Below are 20,736 nucleotides of genomic sequence, written 5' to 3' on the forward strand. Positions count from 1 at the left end.
AGCTCCGACAAGTGGAGGCGAGCGGCTGTTTCTCTGTGGTACAGGAGAGGTGGGAGAGGGCAGACGCTCACGCAGCGGAGCTGGCCAATGTCAGGTCACATATCTGGTTCTGGGTCCAAAGTCGCTTTAGTTTAAAGGGGCCAGGTGTTTCAATGACACCCCACCCCCCACCCCCCAACCCTCCAGAAGAGGGGAGCCGACTAACTCATGCACCACACACAACATGCACACACAACACCTGCACCTCATACAACATGCACACACAACACCTGCACCACACACAACATGCACACACATTACATTACATTACATTACATTATTGGCATTTGGCAGACGCTCTTATCCAGAGCGACGTACAACAAAGTGCATACCCATAACCAGGGATAAGTTCGCTGAAAGACCCTAGAGGGAAGTACAATTTCAACTGCAACACAACACAACAACTGCAACACAACACCTGCACCACACACAACATGCACACACAACACCTGCACCACACACAACATGCACACACAACACCTGCACCTCACACAACATGCACACACAACACCCCCGGCACACATTGCATGCAACAGATGGTCCACAGCTGCTTCTCAGCATGCGGGAAAAGATGTCACACCAGTTAAATGTTTACTGTGCCTGCTATCCGGCTGTTTTCGCACAACAAGTCGTCCGTTTTTGTGACTGTTTTGTTCAGCAGAATAATTGTGTTTTCTGAAAAAGAATGAATGTGTGGTGATATTTATGAGATACAAGTGTAACATGCCATTTGTATTTGGATAATAAAGTGTATTTAATGCACATCTCTCAGTACCTAGTGGTTCTTTGACCAAAAAAGATCAAATTTTTGGTAACACTTTACAATAATGTTCCATGAATTGGCATGAACTAATGTAGTTGTTAATGGTAAATAGTAAATAGACTGCATTTATATAGCGCTTTTTTCAAAGGGCTTTAGGGTTGATGTTAAATTACGTTATTATTGGCACTTAATAATAACTTAAGTAAATAACTACTCCTGAGAAGTTAATCTGTACGGCTCTGTTAATGTATTCATACATCATTACTTCATGTTAACAACGACATTAGTTAATGGCAATTCATGAAACTTATTGTAAAGTGTTTTCAAGAAATTAAATTAATGATAAGTTTTCATAAACATCTCCTGCTCTTGTAGGCTGCGGCCTGATAAGTACTCATAAACTGTGCTGCTGTCACATTCTCATGAACTGTGCAGAGAGGATCTGGGTGGTGCAGTGTGGTCCCGTTCAGAGCAGGACAGGAAAAGGTCTGGTCTCTCTAAGCTGAATTTCACTTCACTTTTCAGCTGGTGATTCAGGGTTAACATACTTCAGCTTCTCTCTGGCTACTGACATTCTCCAAAGGATGTTTTAACATTTAAATCCCAATAGTAATGTAAACCACAATTTCCATTTAAAAACCGATCACTGAATCCAGCACTTTGAGGGATCAAGGCTTGCTTCCGAATTCTTAACAAGTTCAGCAACCTCTCCTTAATTCAATGGGACTGAATACAAGGACAAGCAAGTTTACAAAATGGCTTCAACTTCATTCCAGGATATTAAAATGAGCGCGGTGAAGAGGAGGAAACGGGCTCAGATCTGGAGGAATGTTTGCGTTATATCGGAAGAGAAGCTTTGCCGTGGAAGATAAATGCACTTCCATTTTAATCTGCGTCTGACGACCGCAGCAGGCCGTGGCCCTAACTCAAATACAGCGTGCCGTAAAACATGTTCACCCGGGGGCAGAGCTTAAACGACACGATACTGTTCCCTGCACATCAATTTGCTTGAGAAAAACGGACCCAATTCAAAATACTGTTGCTTTCATTTTGTGATAAGAATAGTTTGTTCTAGACATTACAGAATAATGTGCATAGTGAAGTCTGGGTGAATGTATTTGGAGGAAGGGATATAAAATGTTTTACAAATATTATGATTTAAAAACGAAGGAATCCGCCTGACCACGGCATAAAGGGCACGACTGCAACAACTTGAGATATTAATCATGTACATTTCGTCTCGGAAATTACCAGAAATCTAGAGACTGTACAACGCCATATTTTGACACGAGATAATTGTCAAGTGCCGGTCGTAGTGCAGTGAAGGACAGAATTTTCCGTTTCGTAAGAATCTGAGGATCGACTCGAGGCTGACCGTAGTCGTGCGTTCCCTAAAATGTAAATAACTTTTCGATGCGCTGACCTTTCCTCTGCCCGCGCTTCACTCCGGCCAAAATAATTCAGCAGAACTGTCTCTCCATCGTCTCATTGGTTCCCGAAGCCCAGGACGGACCCTGGTGCCAAGTATCCGTCGCACCTGTTATTTATGTGGGAGACTCATGACCGCAGCGGGAGGAGAGCGAGGGACCGCGTGACGTAGCCGGGGGGTAAACGCAGAAACAGAATGAGGGCGCTGTGTGGGAGCCGCGGCCACTGCGTTCATCCAGGCCGCGGTACCTGCGCACTCAGGCCCCGTAGTCTTAAATCAGCACGCCTGGGGTTTCTCTGCCTGATCACAGGAGAGGACCGGGATATGAAAGCCCTTTTCCTGGGTCTTACGTCAAGTCATGGGGCATGTAGCCTAGTGGCCAGGGTAGCCGACTGGGACCTGGAGGGCTGGTCCCTAAAATCAGTGCAGCTGATGGGCCCTTGAGCAAGGCCCTCAGCCCCACATTGCTCCAGGGGAATTGTCCCCTGCTTAGTCAACTGTAAGGCGCTTTGGATAAAAAACGTCAGCTAAATAACTCATGTAATCTAAATCGAAATGTGTGTTTACGGGATCCGTTTTGGGAAAGAACATTGGTCGCAATAGCTACACTTCCGCAAATCAAAACAAGCGCGGCAGAGGCAAGGATAATCTGCCCATAGGAGGCAGAGAGGAAACTGGCTCAATAGGGGAACCCTTCTTCTGTACAGCACAGTGTGTTGCTTCATGGTTTGGTGACGAACACTTTTTCAGGGTCCAGCATTATTTTACTTAGAAAACGCACGTAGAACAAACCCAGGAATTCTGAAGGGTTGAACTGAGGTCTCGGCTGGGATATGGGCTCAGGCAGGCAGTGAGCTGTAACGCTGTTCTCATGAGACTGAGAGAGACTCGTTTAACAAGGTGCAGAGCCCTCTCACTGGAGATAAACACTCAAATCACATCTACGAACCCTCTGTGGCAAACCAATCATCCGCCTTTATTGGTGCCGAACGTTAATTACTGTCATTACAGGGGTACTTTATTTTTTTTAAACCCGATTTCTATTATTAGTCTTCCTCGGATATGATAACCTTTGTGCTCTGCCATTTTAACAACGAGATACTTCATAAATCGTTTCAAATCCCAACAGCCCGAGTAGCCCATCTTGTCTGTGGGTGTTCATCCAAATGGCACTGTATTGCGATCAGTCTTGTCCCAGCGAACACAGATTCCATTCATAAATGGGATATGAAACGGCCTCTGTTTTTACGAGGCAGCATAATTCCCTGAAGCATTGAAGATGCGTGTTGAAACAGCTGCGAGATGCCATCTTATCAATAAGCTATGCACAAATTACTTATGTTATATAATAGGTACTTTATTATTATATACTTTATATAAATACTTCTAGAATATATACATTACGCCTACTGTCTGAAATAGCCCATACGCGAAGCGCGCATATTCGTATATGATATAAGGCCATCTGCCTGAACTTTGGCCGTTACACCCAAGTGCATTGGCCAACAATTGAATGGCATTTACACGTGTCCCGGTTATTGGGTTTTTGTGTTTACTCGCTCCATTGCCGTTCGGGACCGGTTGATCGATAGGCGAGAAGTCTGTACAAAGAGATGCGTGCGTCAATACGCATTTCCTAAAGCCGCCTACACGGCTGGTCTCAACGGTCCGCGCGACATGCTTGACGGTGAAAATACATTCCAGACAACTGTGGAAATAAATGCCCTGCCCTGTTGCATTGTATAAAACCGTTCACTTAAAATGTAGCGAGCTGTCCATATTGCCAGGGGTATTCAAAATTAAAACAACAAACGAACAGTAACATGCTATGTAATATTTACTCATGAACAATAATGTTGGAGGAGCCGGACATTTGTATTTATTTTTGTGTAAAGTTCTGCTTAGAATACCCGTCCCTTCGTGTGGCAGGTTTAGGCACCTCGTATGTCAAGAAACAGCTGAACTTGTGTACTCGCATTTATGGGTATTTATGTGGGATTAGCTACAGATGCCAAAACCGTTTCATGATTGAGTGTATGACCTACGCGATATGAAACTGTGTTTTTAAAGGCATAACCTCGTGCAATTTTGTTTTCAAATAACTGCTCTGAGATTTAAACAATAAACGAGGATCTGTATTGAATATTTTTTTCCATTACCGGTTAATTGAAATTTCCTATTCCGAACAAACTGGACCGTAAAGGGACAAATTATCACCTCAATGTCTGTGCTCAGTTCGGCGTTGCCTACCTGCCTACCTGTAAATCACAGGTAAGCAGCACATCAGCTAGCTGGCATCGTTAAACCTAAGTCGCGTTCATTTATATTAAAAAGGCGTTGGTGGCGAACCAAATGAATTAATGTTCATTTAAAAAGCAGTGACGGTTTGCTGCAAGCATAGTTCGCTGACTTGAACGCGCGTCAGGAGCCCGCCCGCCCGCCGCCCTGCTGTCCACACTCCCGCGTCGTTCGCTTGTCATCGGTCTTTTAATCAGAGAGAGGGTGCAAGTGGAGTTTTTTTTTTTCCACCCCTCCTTCTACACTCCCCCCCCCTCCGCGATGGCCGTTACGCAACACCGTTGCGCGTGTGCTTGGGAAGCCGATATCGGCTGTCACCCATGTCCGGCTCGGCGGTGTCTCTGCTGGGGAGGAAACGAAAGAAGAGCAAATAAAAACCCGGCCAGTGCACTCTGCCCCCGCAGAGACGACAGGGGCTGGCACCGATCTGTCTGAAATGCTGAGTTCGACAGAACCCCCCCCCCCCCCTAAGTAGAGTAGCTTGCTGCCTCTCAAAAAATATTTTCGTCGACGTGAGGTTAAGGCAACAAACCTCAAAGCCTGGTATCGTTTTAGAAAGTCCAAGGCAAATATGACGGTGGCCTCCCAAGCAAATAAGCAGGCCGCGTCTCTTTCCCGCGTTGACGACAGTATCGGCGCAGGCGCAGTATTCTCTCAGCGCTAATGCTGCTGTGCAGTAGCCTAGAAATACAACTCAGAATACCAGTATGCCCAAATGGGCACTGGCTAATTGGATGTTATGAGCAAAAACACAGCACATACTGTAGGCTACCCTTCAGAGGGCTGAACCATGGATGGGAATATATACATATTTAATATGTAGGCCATATAAGATGAGCCAGGACATGTCGTGCACACACAGGAATGCATGACAGGGTGGTGATTGGCCCGAGGCTCTGAAACCACATATTTATCCTTCGCGACTGCTTTTGTTAATCAAGTGTTCCAACCTGTTGGGACGTTTACGTTTCCTTCTATTTTGGGAGTTGGGTGGACTGAAAGCTGTAATCAGGGAGAGCACCCGCCAAATCCCTCTCCATCTGTACATCTCCATCTGTGCCTCTCCACCTGTAACCCTCTCCACCTGTGCCTCTCCACCTGTACCTCTCCTCCACCTGTACCTCCCCACCTGTGCCCTTTAGTCTAGCCATGGGAGCAGCCAAAATGTGCCCAGTCTCCCGTTTCTCTCTGAGAAAAGCCAGAGAAAACATCCAATCTCAAGACACTGCTCAACTGCGAGATAAATAGCTTTTTGTCCCTGCGTTAATGTTATATTTCGGCCAAATAAATCTTCCATTTCATACCTAGCTATCCAACGACTCGTGCAAACCCAATGAGGACTGGAAAAGCACAGATAAACAGCTCATGGTAAGAAAGCCTCTCATGGTGAAAACAGCACTCTCTGAATGAGCAGATGTGAGCGTGAGACAGTTTAGCCTCTCGGTTGTACCTCTCCCTGTCGTCACTCTCAGGTGAGAGTTCGATACGAGGCACACGCTGTGCACACAGTGTGACGGGCGTGGTTCCTGAGATGCCCCGCAGTCCTGCATGGGCCGGGGCTGATACCACAGCTGAAACGCAGCGGGGAAATCACCATTCAACGGTGAATGGACTGCATTTATACAGCACTCGTATCCAAAGAGCTTTACAGGCCATGCCTGTCATTCACACACACACACACACACACACACACACTCACACTCACACACACACACACACTCTCACACACACACACAGAGTGTGACAGCACACTCACACACACACACACACTCACACACACACACACACACACACTCACGGAGAGTGTGACAGCACACTCACACACACACACACACACTCACACAGAGTGTGACAGCACACTCACACACACACACACACACACACACACTCACACACCCACGGCGATAGGCACCAAGCAGCTCGTCAGGAGCATTTGGGGGTTAGGTGTCTCGCTCAGGGACAGTTCGACACACCCAGGGCGGGAGTGGAATGTCGCTAAATGGTACTTCACAAAGTCTTTAATCAAGTACAACACAAAAACCATTATGTATATGTACAGGTAAAATTGGGACTGATTGTTGAGGGATCGTAGGTGAATGGCTAACTTTAGCTGAGTGCATCTGCTTGCTTTAGACTCCCGGCATTCTTGGGCAGATGGAATATATTTGAAAATCCAGCAACGACACATCCTTCAAAGCTACTAAGCCGACTAATCTTCGACAAACATTCCACCACTCCCTTGACCTCCGAGGTGCAAATTTCACTTCAAAAACAACGGATACGTTCCCTATGTTGAACAGCAGGATCTGTAAGACGCTGTCGAGGGAGAAGTATATGTAAATATACAGTAAATGTCCCAGGAGTATGTGAGTTAACACGGTCAGTGATGGGTTAGGGCAAAAATTGTAGCAGACGGTCTTATCCGGGCTCACAGTGTTGGAGAACCATGAGTGTGTTCACCATTCATTTATGTTAGCGATAGCATCAGGCTGCTAACAGAATTCCCAGACCGGCGTGTATTCATGTAGCATAGGAGCCCCAGTAAATCCAGCCTGTATTCCCGGCGTGGCCTCTTGATTGTCAGCGGAACAGATGTTGACCACTTCCCCGCAGCGCCTTGCAGGTAAGATTGGATCTGGGAAATGTGTTTTTTATATTGGTCAGACAGTAGGCTCCACGGCCGAGATGAGGAGATGAGGAGATAAGGAGACCTGCAGGGGCGGTCAGGATGGGTTTCAGGAGTCCTGAGTTTACCGGCCGCCACTCAACCACGTGCGTGAGATTAGCACGTCCAAAGGAATTCCTGCCATGGAATTAGTCTCAGTGGCCAGGCTCCCAGCCCACGCACGCACGTGCCAATACCTGCCGTAGGCTTCCACTATTATTTATAGATTTAATAAAGTGCACTGTGAATACACTGCGACACAGAAGAATGTAACTTTCTGGTCAATACGATGTCTGGAGTCTGGATGAACCTCAGCTGAAGATTCCTTCTCGGACGTTTCCCTCCAAAGTGTTGAGATTGCAAACACGGTGTGCACAATACGGCTCCAAGCAGACGCGTCTCAAAAACCCGTTCAGCTCCTGTGCGGATTGACAGGCACGCGCGGAACCCAGCGGGCGCTGTAAACTGTGAGACGCAAGAGCAGGGTCAAACAGACCTGGATCGGTTATGTAAATGCTGCGGATTCAAATTCTTTCCCACGCTTCACTGAGCTTCTCTGCTGTATTGAAACCTATGAAATCCCCTCAAACAGTGCAAACCCCGCCTTCGGGTCCTCCAGGTTGGCTCAACTGCAGCAGGCAAGATCAATAGAGCACAGAAAAGCACTCGAATCCAAAATGGTGAGGTATTCGAGGCAGGTCTGGTGTGAAATTCCGGGGGCGTACCACTCCCTGAAGCACGTCAGGGGAACAGCATGACTGAGCAGAAAGCCACACCTGGATGCAAGGCGTTGTGTGAATCTATCTAAAAGCCTTTTTCTGCAGCTGTAGGCTAAAATGTGTCTGTTTAGTTCCAAATTGTATTTCTGGTCCGCCAAGACGTTGATGCACATTTTCCTAAGGGTACAGAAAAAGTACACAGTAATATGTCCAGTGTTAATGCAACAATAACAAAGTAGATGTGGGCCCACTCTGGACCTCAGTGTTGACCTAACACTGGGCATTTTTCTGTGTAGTTTTAACTGCTGCCACCAAATGCATGGAGTGCTATCAACCTCCACTAAGTCAATATCAGAATTAGAAAAGGTAACTGCGCGGGAACACCCACAGCATAAGGCTGCGCTTGTTCAAGCAGGAAATTAAAATCAATTAGTCACCGCATTTCAAGCACATCAAGCTTTTGCACGCTGGCATGCCATTAATCGGAACTGCGTTAAATGAAATATGCATGAGCATTGCGTTTGCATTTAACGCGCATGCCGCAGTTAATTTATTCAAAAGGAAATTAATGCACTGTGCTTTTACAGTAAAAGTATTTTGATTATCTCGAAATAGCAAAAATTAGAAGAACGCAAACCGGAGCAGCCCAAGGATAAAGCCGACCAAACTGCCCTTCGTGATGAAGAGGAACAAACAACGAGGCACGAGTCTACACAATAAAAACGGCTAATTGAAATGTTAATTTGTTAAGAGGTTTTCTCGCGACTGCCAAATCGTTTCACATAAAAGGCCAAACTTAGCCACGTTCAGTAAGAATCAGGGCAAAATTGCCGCATCCCTAAAGTGGTGAAATACTCCCTTTCTACAAGCTTGCGTAGTCTTTGATTTTTCCGTCTGGCTGCTGCAGCAACGGGTTGTTTGCGTGTGATAAACACGGGGTATGTTCCAGGAGGAACACGGGTAAAGCAGAACTGAGCCGGACGCCGAGTAGGCCAACGGTGATTTGTGAAACATTTCACAGGAAAGGCTTGGTCCACTGCACCTGTCCTTTAATCCTTGATTGTGACTTCCAATCTCCAATCCGCTCTGGTAACAGCTCCTTTATCTCGTCCTGCATCAGGAAGCAAAGTACAGCCATTTATTTTGTGCTTCACAAGGTGGTCTATGTTAGCCAGCAATCACTGTTTCGTGTGTCTGAGTTAATTGTCCAAAAATATCTAGCGTGCCTGACATTTCAGCTAGAATCATGCATCAGCGAGTTTCAGAGGCCTTGCAACACACGCACACACAAAAGAGGAATGGCGACATGACAGAACAGCGGCTCGCTGACAACCGCCAAGACTGTGACTGTTCATTATATCCGTCCGCAGATTGAGACTTAAACTGCTACGGCAAACAAGAACATCGAGAACTAGGAGAAACGGACAGACACTGCTGGTCAGACGCAGCGGGAGGTTTCCCGCAGACGGTCGCGCTCCGTGCTCACAAACCCTCGGGCGAGGTAAAAGGAGAACGCAAGCTCTGCTTGGTGGTGACAGAACCCGTCTAGTGTGTCACAAGCACTTGCTCTCTCTCTCTCTCTCTATCGCTTCCCCCCTTGCGGGCTTCAGAAACCGTACTGTGTGTTCTAGGCGAGAGAAATCATCGGAATGAGCCGAACAGATCTCTCCCAGCTGCGTCTCCCCCCTCAGCGACCCGACCCGGCCCTTCCCCCCCCTCCTCTCCCGCAGATCAGACGGACCATCCCCGGAGCTGAACAGCGGAAAAGTGCAGGGGGAAGAGTACGGGGGCCTGCCCACGTCTGCCCGATGTATTAGCATCGGAGACGAAACCTCCCGCACACCCCTTCCCTGTGAATGTTCTAAAGCCATTTTAACTACGAGCGCCTTCTTCTCCACCACTTATGTTTCACTGAGCACGACGTTATGCAACCTCACCATGTCAAATATTTTTCTGTCACTCCAAATCGAAAGGAGTGCTCCAGAGAATAAAAGTTGTTCGACTTTATAAAAGCTGCCGAAAGAAATGCAAAATGGCAGGCCTATGTTTTTATTAAGGCGAATCACACACAACTATTTGTTAATAAGGTTGTTTAAACGTATCTTTGGTCTTCCAGATCATTTCAAATTGCAGAAATGACAAATTTGAAAAAAATTTTTAGCAGTCTATAATCTGAAACAAGTAAGATGTCGTTATAATACAGATTCTAAAAAAGACATGTTTGAAGATTGTTTTTAACCATTTTTTTAATGACCACTACCCAAATCAGTCAGTCAGTACCCAAGAAAGTTTGGATTTTTCATGGAGAAAAATGATGAAATTTCAGGATCTAACAATGAGATTTGTGATGCTGTACTCACCCCAAAATCTTATAACAAGAAAATAATTGTCCCGTAATATCGTCCGACTCCAAAGACAGACATTGTAAATACTTACACTAATTCCACCATACACATTGCATAATCACTTTCAGTAAACAGAAAGGTGAATCTGACTGAAAATGTGATTTTTAAAGTGGAACAGAACCTTAATGAAGTCCATGTGGGCCTCTACCAAGCCGTCACTGTAGTGCTGGGCCTAACTGTGCCCTCATATATAAAGCCCCTGTCTTTTGTACAAATCCACCTCAGGGATTTTATGGTTTGTAGTTTGGTTCTCGTCAGTACAGTTAAATTGTGCCAGCGCTTTGGTGATGTTGTGTCTTTACTCGCTGGTCTGGGAATGTTATAGCCCTAGTTTCCCTTCATTAGTCTTGTTAATCAGATGTAAGCACTTAAAGTGTAGGAGAAACATTCATTAAGTCATTGCTTAAATTAATATAATGGGTTGTAATGTGACATTAATCAATCTAAAAACAAATGATGTAATGTAAGACCAGAGACACATGCGAATACTACTTGGCAATAGCCGACATCTGGACTATGAAAGTGCTCCTCCTAAAACTCTCATTTTTAGTGGTTTTATTGACAGCCACTGGAGCTGGTGGTTTTAAATGGAAACCTCTAACAGGTGGTTTAGATTGATAGCCATCGTAGCAGGTGGGTTTGAACGCTTACAAAAATGGAAGGTCTTACACCCCCCTTTACACAAGGCAGGCCAACTCTCTCCAACGCAAGTCTTTCTCTGGCTTATGTTCTGTTTCATCGAGTCTTTTTGATGACCTTGTTTCCAGAGTTACCTGCTGATAAACCAACTGTGGCTTCTCTCAGACATACTGGCCACACAGATCCACTTATAAACCTCTAATGCTTGCAGACACTGCTGCCCTCCAGGACTGGAATTAAATCTGCAGACACTGCGGCCCTCCAGGACTGGAGTTAAACCTGCAGACACTGCGGCCCTCCAGGACTGGAGTTAAACCTGCAGACACTGCGGCCCTCCAGGACTGGAGTTAAACCTGCAGACACTGCGGCCCTCCAGGACTGGAGTTAAACCTGCAGACACTGCGGCCCTCCAGGACTGGAGTTAAACCTGCAGACACTGCGGCCCTCCAGGACTGGAGTTAAACCTGCAGACACTGCGGCCCTCCAGGACTGGAGTTAAACCTGCAGACACTGCGGCCCTCCAGGACTGGAGTTAAACCTGCAGACACTGCGGCCCTCCAGGACTGGAGTTAAACCTGCAGACACTGCAGCCCTCCAGGACTGGAATTAAACCTGCAGACACTGCGGCCCTCCAGGACTGGAGTTAAACCTGCAGACACTGTGGCCTTTCAGGACTAGAGCTTGACATCCCTGGGCTGGAAGGTATTGTCTAGTCCAGTGGTCCTCACTCCTGGTCCTGGAGAGCCACTGGGTGTGTTGGTTTTTGTTTTCACCTTAAAAACAGCAACCGATTCGGACCCAAGAAACCAGGTGAGGTGAGTTAAGTGACAATGAAAGCCAGCACGCAGGCCGTACAGGGCCTCCGACCTCTGGTCTTGTCCTTGCCGTCATTACATTACATTACATTACATTACATTACATTACTGCCATTTGGCAGACGCTCTTATCCAGAGCGACGTACAGTTGATTAGACTAAGCAGGAGACAATCCTCCCCTGGAGCAATGCAGCGTTAAGGGCCTTGCTCAAGGGCCCAACGGCTGTGCGGATCTTATTGTGGCTACACTGGGATTAGAACCACCGACCTTGCCTGTCCCAGTCAGTTACCTTAACCACTACGCTACAGGCCGCCCCCAGGCTGCACCTTGCGGTCAGAAGCACAGATTTCTAATCCAGCTGCTCTTGCTGAAGTATTCTTGCAAATCCAATTTCATAGGCGAGAGCTAGTGATGACATTGTTCCGATTTTATGTTCCGTTCTTTGCCGATTTCTGTGAGTAAACTAGTTTCTAGAACAATCTTCCTGAAGAGATCAGACCACCGGGGGCAGTGACCGTACCATCCCTTAAATCCATTTTAAAATACAGTCTTGCTTTTGATTGTTATTTCTTTTTGTGTGTTATTAAAATTTTTACATTCTCATATTTAGTTCGATTTCATTCAATTGTTTTTATGACAATCCCTTTTTGATAATATTTTGATGTGTCTTGTGCATGGTACATCCTGTCCTCACACGGTTCTCATTGCTGTCACGCTAACTGTGGTGGCGGTGACGACATTGGCATCTACATGATCCATTCCGCAATCTGTTGCTCTGCCTATGAATCCGAACATAACTGATAAGCATGATGTTTATTCAAGAGGTAGCCAATATCTTTCTTGTATTTTATTACCATTTTACATTCTCATATTTTATCCTATTTCAATTGACTCTGAATCCTTTAATAATATTTGAATATCTCTTATGCATGATACATTCATGTTCTCTCATATTTGTAAAAGTTCGTGTCTGCATTAAAATTTTAAGTTTGGTGAACTTGAGACAACAACTCGTCTTTAAGTTCACTTAATCTGAACACGATAATAACGAATAAACATGAAATTTATTCCAGAGGCAGCCACCGTTGCACCACTGTAAACATTGATAAGTCTGCAGTTTTACACAACTCGCATTACCGAGGTGAGGTTTGAGAGCAACAGTGAACTAATCATTCTTAACATAGCAGAAACGTCAAGAGATCAGTATCATTACACCCTAGCCACTCACACACCTGGAATCTGTTTCCTGTTGGCTGGGACGCCCTTGCACGAGAGATACTGATCTCGTTGGGACTTTCCTCGTGAGGGATAAACAAAGAAAGACTGATGCGTATATTTCTCATCTGTCTAATGCAGCACACTGTGCTTACTGTAGGTCATGTTCTGGGCAGAGACTCGGGGTGCTGTAATGGGCCATTCAGCAGGGTGCGGGAAAGAGAGCGATGGTAAAACCAGGCTTTCGGTTTGTGTCAGACTTGCGTAACTTCTCCACGCTGGTTTTTCTTCCTCTATACAGGTGGGGCCACGTGGAACACCTGTTTCAGAGGCCTGGGGTGTCATTCTCACGGGGTGTCGGAGGGGTGATATTCTCACAGAGAGTTTCAGAGGGGTGATGTTCTCACAGAGAGTTTCAGAGGGGTGATGTTCTCACAGAGAGTTTCAGAGGGGTGATGTTCTCACAGATAGTTTCAGAGGGGTGATGTTCTCACAGAGAGTTTCAGAGGGGTGATGTTCTCACAGAGAGTTTCAGAGGGGTGATGTTCTCACTGAGAGTTCCAGAGGGGTGATGTTCTCACAGATAGTTTCAGAGGGGTGATGTTCTCACAGAGAGTTTCAGAGGGGTGATGTTCTCACAGATAGTTTCAGAGGGGTGATGTTCTCACAGAGAGTTTCAGAGGGCTGGGCTGATTTTTAAGGCCCAATCACAGCTCTCATTACCCTGGTCAGCTCAGCATTTACACTTTAAAACTGCTTTCAGTGACGCTGTGCTTCAACTTTGATCTATAGGTATTTATATTACAGTTATTGAGCTGCCTCTTTTATCTAAAGCAATTTGCAGTTTATTTTGAGTACGCAGGGGCCAATCCCACCCTGGAGCAATGCGTGGTTAAGGGCCTTGGTCGAGGGCCCAACAGCTGCAAAGATCTTATTGTGGCTACACTGGGGCTTGAACCACCAAACTTCCAGGTTCCACTCATGTACCTTAGCTACTAGGCTACAGGCTGCCCCAGTCATGTACCTTAGCCACTAGGCTACAGGCTGCCCCAGTCATGTACCTTAGCCACTAGGCTACAGGCTGCCCCAGTCATGTACCTTAGCCACTAGGCTACAGGCTTCCCCAGTCATGTACCTTAGCCACTAGGCTACAGGCTGCCCCAGTCATGTACCTTAGCCTCTAGGCTACAGGCTGCCCCAGTCATGTACCTTAGCCACTAGGCTACAGGCTGTCCCAGTCATGTACCTTAGCCTCTAGGCTACAGGCTGCCCCATGGGCAGCGGACATAGATGAACAGATTCGTTTTGGCAGGCATTGGCACGCATTGGCCCAGAGGGGTACTTCCTAAAGCAGTACAGGTTTGCAGTATAATGCCAATGCAGAAGTTGGGCTGCAAACATGAGCAGAGTGACATAATATCTTTTTTGTTTTGGTGATCGCATTTTTTCAAATAGCCGCAGGCCACAGGCCCATGTTGTTCTGAAATTGTTCCTCTTTTTTTTTTGTGTCTGAAACAACAACACTTTGATGTGTTTCACTGTGAAGGAGTGAATGGAGTCAGACCAGGTCAGAGCACGGTGAATATGGAGATTAAAAAGCGCATCATAAACGCGCATTTGTTCTCTAGGCACAACACGCACAAACTGTTTGTTTTGGCGTGCGTGTTCCACTGGTGCCTTTGGTTCAGCCACGCCGCTTTCTATGGCAAACAGCAGGATAAGTCTGGATTTATGGGGGGAATGAGAGGTCACTTGAAGGAGACAAAAAGCCTCTCCCTCTCTCACTCTCACTCTCTCCTTCCCTCTCTCTCCCCCTCTTTCTCACTCTCACTCTCTCCCTTTCTGTCTATCGCTCTTGCTTTCTCTCTCCCTCTCTCTTTCTCTCTCTCCCTCTGTCTCTCCCTCACTCTCTCACTCTCTCTCCCTCTCTCTTTCTCTCCCTCTCTCTCCCTCACTCTCTCTCCCTCTCTCTCCCTCTCTCTTTCTCTCCCTCTCTCTCTCTCTCCCTCTCTCTTTATCTCCCTCTCTCTCCCTCACTCTCTCCCTCTCTCTCCCTCTCTCTTTCTCTCCCTCTCTCTCTCTCACTCTCTCCTTTTCATTCACGCGCTCCATGCGCGCGCTCCTGTTCTTTACCGTGCCGTCCCTCCTCAGCTCCGTCTGGCAGAGGTCCACGGCAGAGTAATGTGAAACATATAAACCTAAATCAAACCATACGAAGACGTCTGGGATCCTCTGGACGCAGTGCAGGCGCGGCACCATGGTAATCACGAGTGTTTTCAACACAATGCTGCGTTTTATGATACTTTTTATGCTTCTGGCCCGTAACGCACGGACTGCACTTTTGACTCAGAGAACAACATTCCGCTTTGAAGTCGCGATGCTGTAACGGCACTGAGTAAAGCGGAGCGAAGGCCAGCACGATCACATCCCTCATTCTGATTGGCTGCCAGAGCTCTGGGGAGGTTCCCCCGCACTTTGCGGTTCATAAATTCACGAGTCTTCGTCAGCTCATGACGGGATGCCGCAAATTTCTGAACTTCACTTCCACCTGTGGTGCTCATTGCGGATGTCGGATCACTCAGGGAATACCAGGGAGCGCGTGACAGATTCCGGCGGACTCCTGGATCTTCCGGGAGCGGTGGAATGCCTGAGATGGATTACAGGATCCGCCCGTCAACTCAGGGCTGTGTGGAGCCCCCTGCCTGCCTCGAGGCCCCCACATGCAGCCTCCTGTGAGTGTGTGTGTGTGTGTGTGTGTGTGTATGTGTGTGTGAGAGTGTATGAGTGTGTGTGTGTGAGTGTGTGTGTATGTGTGTGTGAGAGTGTGTGAGTGTGTGTGTGTGTGAGTGTGTTAGTGTGTGTGCAGTGTGTGTGTGTGAGTGTGTGTGTGTGTGTGAAGTGTGTGAGTGTGTGTGTGCAGTGTGTGTGTGTATGTGTGTGTGTGTGTGTGTGTGTGTGTGTGTGCAGTGTGTGTGTGCAGTGTGTGTGTGTATGTGTGTGTGTGTGTGAGTGTGTGTGTGTATATGTGTGTGTGCAGTGTGTATGTGTGTGAGTGTGTGTGTGTGTGTGAAGTGTGTGAGTGTGTGTGTGCAGTGTGTGTGTGTATGTGTGTGTGTGTGTGTGTGCAGTGTGTGTGTGTATGTGTGTGTGTGTGTGCATCTATGTTGCATGCGTGCCCAGCCATGTTTGCATTGCTGTGCTACAGAGAGCCCATGTTCCCTGTTCTATTCCCATCACTGTTAAGAACAGAAGATCCCTGGTGACCTGCTTTCACTAATGCCGACTGTTCCCCTTCTTATGAGTCTGTTATTACACCCTGGCACACAGCCATCGCCCTCTCTCTCTCTCAATCTCTCTCCATCACTCCCTCTCCTTCTCTCCCTCTCTATCTCTACAGCTTTAACCCCCCACTCTCTCACTCTCTCAGATTGTGCTTTCTGGACAGGAGGACCAGGGTAGGATTGCCAGAGCACTTGAACATTACATGGACTTGGAGTAATTTGGAATGATTAAATAATTATGTGCATATTAAATTCCAGGCGACAGGATTACTCTAATTTCTCTCTCTCTTATTATTTGTGTTAACTCAATTTGATGTTCTCTGTTCCCACCCACACTGCACAAGGTACAGTTCATCTTCATATCCAGTCACAGAAAAGAACAAACAAGAAAAAAATCTAAAAATATTCATCTGAGTTTCACAGAAGCTGGGGCTGAGATCAGGCTGTCCAAACCCTCACCAGGTCAGAGGTTAAGATGGATACCAGATAGTGTGGCTTTCTCGTTAAGGCCCGTCTTCTCCACACATTTCTGTTATTGATTCAACAGCCTTCTCCTCCAGCGTGTCATTCATCCAGCGATGAGACGCATTCCTTCAGGAACTGTGCAGATGTCCACACCATGCGCATAATCAGCAATAAGTCACATTAAACAGGGAGAATGATCAGAGAATGTGTGTGCTGTCGGGTGACGTAACGCTCCTTATAGAGGTGTGTGAGTTGTTCTGACTGGCAGGCGATGGTATTTGTGTTGGCTGGGCTTGTTTGTGAAAAACACAGTTCAAAAACATCGCCGCCTCCCAGACTGTGTTTTTCAAAAGCCCGTGCAATCGTAAAAAAGCCTCCACGTGTCCCACTTCCCGCCAGGACAACTTCATTTCACCACAGTCTGGAATTAATAACCGTCCTGCCGACATTGGCCACTTCCCGGTCCACACTGCGGAGTCCAGTTTAAACTGGGCCCGACTGGAATCATCACTTATTCATCAACCGCACCACTCTGGGTACAGATACAGTAGACACAGGTACCACTTTATTAGGTACACTTGTACACCAGCTTGTTAATGCAAATATCTAAATGAGCCAATCACGTGGCAACAACTCTATTTACAAGAATGGAATGACAAAGATCTAAGTGACTTTGACTGTGGAATGATAGTTGGTGCCAGACATGGTGGTATCTCAGAAAGTGCTGATTTCCTGGAACGTTCGCACACAACGGTCTCTAGAGTTTTACAGAGAATGGTACAAAAATAAAAAGACATCCAGTGAGCAACAGTTCTGCGGGTGAACACCTTGTTAAATAGATCAGTGGAGGACATGCACAAGACTGGTTCAAGCTGACAAGAAGGTGACAGTAACACAAAAACCACACCATTACAACAGTGGTATGCGGAAGAGCATCTCTGAACACAACACGTCAAAGCTTGAAGTGGATGGGCTACAGCAGCAGAAGACCAATCGGTGGAATAAACAGGTTTAATAAGTAATAACGTGGTCACTGAGTGTATACGTATTTCAGCTGATGCACTGTGATCTCCTTTAAGAGGATCCTGTTGAATGGAGGAACGGTTGTGACTATAATGGGACGTTGAATGAGGTCCACACCTTTGAATAGGAGTCATCTGAGTTCATGCCCACGCCCTGGAGATCAGAATTCAATCTCCTCTTCTCCTCTGGAATGCCCCAACATATTTGTATTTACAAGGTGTGTTGCATAGTTGCTGCATCCGCTGTCAATCCTGTCAAGCAAAGATCAGATATTCCGAATTCCAAATTCTAATTCTTGTTTGTATGTGGGCCGATACACATCCGATGTATCTGATGAATCAAATTCACTTTAGTCACTCTCCGCAATGACAATGTAAACATTTATTTTCAAAAAATCTAAACATAGCTCATCTAAGCAGTCACCATGATGATGGGATTAGAAAATAGAATCCGATTACACCATTAAAAGTCATTGAGGCAGGGCAGGTTCGGGCCAGGTTGGAGGCAGGTTGGGGGCAGGTTGGGGGCAGGTCGGGGGCAGGTCGGGGGCAGGTCGGGGCAAGAGGAAATAGTAGAAGAGAAGGTACAGAGGACAGCGGAGAGAGAAAAATGTTTCTGTTCCACAACATTTGGAGCCCGAAGTCACCCTGCTGGGGAACAGTACACTGTACACAGCCTGGGGATCTGGGTTCAGGGCTTAAACGCTGTGTGTGTGTGTGTGTGTGTGTGTGTGTGCGTGTTAAATGCTGTGTGTGTGCGTGTTAAACGCTGTGTGTGTGTGTGTGTGCGTGGTAAACGCTGTGTGTGTGTGTGTGCGTGTTAAACGCTGTGTGTGTGTGTGAGTGTGTGTGTGTGTTAAACGCTGTGTGTGTGTTCGTTTAAGTGTGTTAAACGCTGTGTGTGTGTTAAACACTGTGTGTGTGTTTTAAACATTGTGTGTGTGTGTGTTAAATGTTGTGAGTGTGTGTGTGTGTGTTAAACATTGTGTGTGTCCAGGTTGTATGTTCATGGCTGTGTGTATGTATGTGTGTATGTTGTGCAGGGTTGTGTATGTGTGTGGGTTTGTTGGCGGGATTCCTGGGCGGGCCGGAGCGCTGGAAGCTCTGCAGAAAACACACACACACACAAACACTCTCTCACACTCACACACACAGACACACACACACACACACACAAACGCTCACACACACACACACACACACACACGCTCACACACACACACACACACACACGCTCACACACACACACACACACACTCACACACACACACACACGCTCACACACACACACATATATACACACACACACACACGCTCACATACACACACACACACACACACACACACACAGCGCTCATTGTTCCTGAGATTACATCACCCGCCAACACCACCTCCACGGTGCCCCAGCTCTGCAGACACACAGCGCCTTCTCTCCTGAGCCTGAGCCTGACCCACACACAAACACAGGTTCTACCAGAACCAGAACTCTGCTTCTGTCCAATCACTGCGCCAGTCACCATCGCCTCCCCAATCAGACAACAGACACAAATTTACACAAATAAATAAATACTGTACATTCATTATCAAAGAAATAGCATGGCAAGCACAAAACATAGTGTTCCATTGTGAAGCGCACTGTGTTCAGATGGGTTCATGGAATAAACAGCCTAAGGTGTCTGCATCTTATGCAATGGGCCGTTACGTTTTACACTCCAATTACTGGAGTTCATGTGGCACACAAGGGTGTTCTTAGGTGATGCTAGATCCAAAAACATCACGTTTACAGGAGCAACACCAAACAGGGACAGCCTGTAGCCTAGTGGCTAAGGTACATGACTGGGGCAGTCTGTAGCCTAGTGGCTAAGGTACATGACTGGGGCAGCCTGTAGCCTAGTGGCTAAGGTACATGACTGGGGCAGCCTGTAGCCTAGTGGCTAAGGTACATGACTGGGGAAGCCTGTAGCCTAGTGGCTAAGGTACATGACTGGGGCAGCCTGTAGCCTAGTGGCTAAGGTACATGACTGGGGCAGCCTGTAGCCTAGTGGCTAAGGTACATGACTGGGGCAGCCTGTAGCCTAGTGGCTAAGGTACATGACTGGGACAGCCTGTAGCCTAGTGGCTAAGGTACATGACTGGGGCAGCCTGTAGCCTAGTGGCTAAGGTACATGACTGGGGCAGCCTGTAGCCTAGTGGCTAAGGTACATGACTGGGGCAGCCTGTAGCCTAGTGGCTAAGGTACATGACTGGGGCAGCCTGTAGCCTAGTGGCTAAGGTACATGACTGGGGCAGCCTGTAGCCTAGTGGCTAAGGTGCATGACTGGGGCAGCCTGTAGCCTAGTGGCTAAGGTACATGACTGGGACAGCCTGTAGCCTAGTGGCTAAGGTACATGACTGGGGCAGCCTGTAGCCTAGTGGCTAAGGTACATGACTGGGACAGCCTGTAGCCTAGTGGCTAAGGTACATGACTGGGGCAGCCTGTAGCCTAGTGGCTAAGGTACATGACTGGGACAGCCTGTAGCCTAGTGGCTAAGGTACATGACTGGGGCAGCCTGTAGCCTAGTGGCTAAGGTACATGACTGGGACAGCCTGTAGCCTAGTGGCTAAGGTACATGACTGGGGCAGCCTGTAGCCTAGTGGCTAAGGTACATGACTGGGACAGCCTGTAGCCTAGTGGCTAAGGTTCATGACTGGGGCAGCCTGTAGCCTAGTGGCTAAGGTACATGACTGGGGCAGCCTGTAGCCTAGTGGCTAAGGTGCATGACTGGGGCAGCCTGTAGCCTAGTGGCAATGGTACATGACTGGAGCAGCCTGTAGCCTAGTGGCTAAGGTGCATGACTGGAGCAGCCTGTAGCCTAGTGGCTAAGGTACATGACTGGGGCAGCCTGTAGCCTAGTGGCTAAGGTACATGACTGGGGCAGCCTGTAGCCTAGTGGCTAAGGTGCATGACTGGGGCAGCCTGTAGCCTAGTGGCTAAGGTACA

The sequence above is a fragment of the Conger conger genome, chromosome 3 (assembly GCF_963514075.1).
Source record: "Conger conger chromosome 3, fConCon1.1, whole genome shotgun sequence".
In the NCBI taxonomy this organism is placed as follows: Eukaryota; Metazoa; Chordata; class Actinopteri; order Anguilliformes; family Congridae; genus Conger; species Conger conger.